Raw genomic sequence first — 3,459 nt, forward strand, 5'->3', positions numbered from 1 at the left:
GACAAGTATGAAGAATGAAAATAATGTGTGTATGGAACATATAATGTGCCTGAGAGCACATTTTTTTTCTAAGTCCCAGAAATCCGTCACTGAACATCACGACTTACGAAGACATGTTCCCCCGGTCCTCCCATATACGGCACCGGGGACAAGTATGAAGAATGAAAATAATGTGTGTATGGAACATATAATGTGCCTGAGAGCACATTTTTTTTTCTAAGTCCCAGAAATCCGTCACTGAACATCACGACTTACGAAGACATGTTCCCCCGGTCCTCCCATATACGGCACCGGGGACAAGTATGAAGAATGAAAATAATGTGTGTATGGAACATATAATGTGCCTGAGAGCACATTTTTTTTCTAAGTCCCAGAAATCCGTCACTGAACATCACGACTTACGAAGACATGTTCCCCCGGTCCTCCCATGTACGGCACGGGGACTAGTATGAAGAATGAAAATCATGTGTGTATGAAACATATAATGTGCCTGAGAGCACATTTTTTTTCTAAGTCCCAGAAATCCGTCACTGAACATCACGACTTACGAAGACATGTTCCCCCGGTCCTCCCATGTACGGCACGGGGACAAGTATGAAGAATGAAAATCATGTGTGTATGAAACATATAATGTGCCTGAGAGCACATTTTTTTTCTAAGTCCCAGAAATCCGTCACTGAACATCACGACTTACGAAGACATGTTCCCCCGGTCCTCCCATGTACGGCACGGGACAAGTATGAAGTATGAAAATTTTTGGTCACAGCGTGAAATCCCTCTAATGATCATGAAAATAGCATCGGATCACTTATCTGACCATAAAAAGTGAACCAAAACCCTATTTGGACAAACTTTTTGGTCCTATGAAAAATTCACTTTTCATATATGTCATGGTCGAAAATTTTCTAAGTCCCAAAAAATCACTTATTCTCGAATATCTCGAAAAACTACGTATCGGACAGGGGTCAACCAAGGTGTTTTAGAAAGGTCTTTACAAGCTCTATTTATTGAGCCATAGCGACTTTCAAGTGATTTTTTGACACTTTTTCGCATATCGGCATCCTTGGCTCCCATACTGGCCATAGGCCATAGGCCACCGAACGGCCAACTTTTGGTCCGGGGGTGAAATTTTTTTTTCACGAGATTTTGATGAAAATGGCTTCGGAACGCGTTTCTAATAATGAAAAGTGAAACCAAACAGTATTTGCGAAGAAAAAATTGTCCTATGAAAAAATCACTTTTTCTTAGGGTACGGGTCAAAAATTTTCTAAGTCCCAAAAAATCACATTTTCTCGAATATCTCGAAAACTACTTATCGGACAGGGGTCAACCAAGGTGTTTTAGAAAGGTCTTTACAAGCTCTATTTAATGAGCCATAGCGACTTTCAAGTGATTTTTTGACACTTTTTCGCATATCGGCATCCTTGGTTCCCATACTGGCCATAGGCCATAGGGCACCGAACGGCCAACTTTTGGTCCGGGGGTGAAATTTTTTTTCACGAGATTTTGATGAAAATGGCTTCGGAACGCGTTTCTAATAATGAAAAGTGAAACCAAACAGTATTTGCGAAGAAAAAATTGTCCTATGAAAAAATCACTTTTTCTTAGGGTACGGGTCAAAAATTTTCTAAGTCCCAAAAAATCACATTTTCTCGAATATCTCGAAAACTACTTATCGGACAGGGGTCAACCAAGGTGTTTTAGAAAGGTCTCAACAAGCTCTAAATAATGGGCCATAGCGACTTTTTAGTGATTTTTTGACAAATTTTGTCATATCGGCATCCCGAGTTCCCATACTGGCCATAGGCCATGGGGCCCCGAACGAAAAAATTTTGGTCCGAGGGTCAAAATTTTTTTTCTCATAAATTTGTTCAAAACGCCGTCGGAACGCGCCTTAGATCATGAAAAGTGAAAAGAAACAGTATTTTGCAAAAGTTGGGGTGGCCTATGACTTACATGGCCACGTCCTAGGTCCGAGTTCCCGAGGTCGTGTTCTTCAGTGGCGGAAAAAAATGGCCACTTGTGGGAGATGCAAAATGTTCATTTTGTATTATAGGGGACACACTATCGAAGCGAAAATTTCAGAAATGGCCTAAAACGTGAAGAAATGATGGGGTATGTACGAAAAGAAGGTTTTTATGGTCAAACGGTGAAAATTTTTTTTTTATGAAAAATTTTGGTCTCCCACCGTTCATGAATTTCTAGGACCAAAAATCGAAAAATTTGAAAACTTCACGATCGAAAGGGAAACGCATATGTGGTGTTCCTAGGTGTGTACGGTGTACGAAAAACGGGTTCACGATGAGATATCAGGCAAATAAGTGGACCTAAAGTGAGTTATACGGGTAAGACGAGGTGTCCAAAGACCGAAATAGGGGTACCAACTGAGAACGAAATGAAGGTCCCCGAAGTCGCCATACAAGTTATAGGAGGTGTCCAAAGTACGAAAAGAGTTCCATATTCGGCTGTTCCTACTATATGGTTCCCTGATTGCTGCTCCAAGGAGTAGTGAGGAAGTGTCCAAAGGTCTGTTGGGGGTATCGAGGTGATACCCTCGACGGACAATATGCACGAAAAGTGGTTCGATGATCTATCCTGTAGGTCGTACGGCAGCCATACCCGGCTGGAAGTACCGCGGTAATTCCGCAATAAAACGTTCGCCAGACGAACAAACAAATTGAATTAGCTCATCGTAGTGTACGGAAACGAAACGAAAATGTAAGGTGATTAGGGATCCGGGAGCAATCTCGCGATCCCATGGTTCGGTGTAAGAAATGATACGAAGTGTTCATAAGTCTCCTCTGGAGGCAGAACCATCGTAGCAAAGTTCGGGAACCCAAGGGTCACAAAAACTCGTAGGACGATATCCACGAATAATCGGGGACTTGTGGGGACTACCGTGCCCTGACAAGTCAACTACACCTTAACTGGTGATGGTCGTCCTACGGGGACCTGCGGGGAACAAAAGGGTCACAAAAACTCGTAGGACAATATCTCCGAATAATCGGGGACTTGTGGGGACCACCGTGCCCTGACAAGTCAACTACACCTTAACTGGTGATGGTTGTCCTACGGGGACCTGCCGGGAACCCAAGGGTCACAAAAACTCGTAGGACGATATCCACGAATAATCGGGGACTTGTGGGGACTACCGTGCCCTGACAAGTCAACTACACCTTAACTGGTGATGGTCGTCCTACGGGGACCTGCGGGGAGCAAAAGGAGTCAGAAACAATCGTAGGACGATATCCACGAATAATCGGGGACTTGTGGGGACTACCGTGCCCTGACAAGTCAACTACACCTTAACTGGTGATGGTCGTCCTACGGGGACCTTCAGGGAGCCGCAGTAAGTCGCAGGTCGTATGCGAGCCTTGATTGGTCCTGTTGGGGGCGTGCGGGGTGTAATGCCTCGGTACGTCAAATGTTGGTGTACGATGTACATCGATAATCTGACAT

This window comes from Anopheles stephensi, unplaced genomic scaffold (genome assembly GCF_013141755.1).
Source record: "Anopheles stephensi strain Indian unplaced genomic scaffold, UCI_ANSTEP_V1.0 ucontig147, whole genome shotgun sequence".
Classification (NCBI taxonomy): domain Eukaryota; kingdom Metazoa; phylum Arthropoda; class Insecta; order Diptera; family Culicidae; genus Anopheles; species Anopheles stephensi.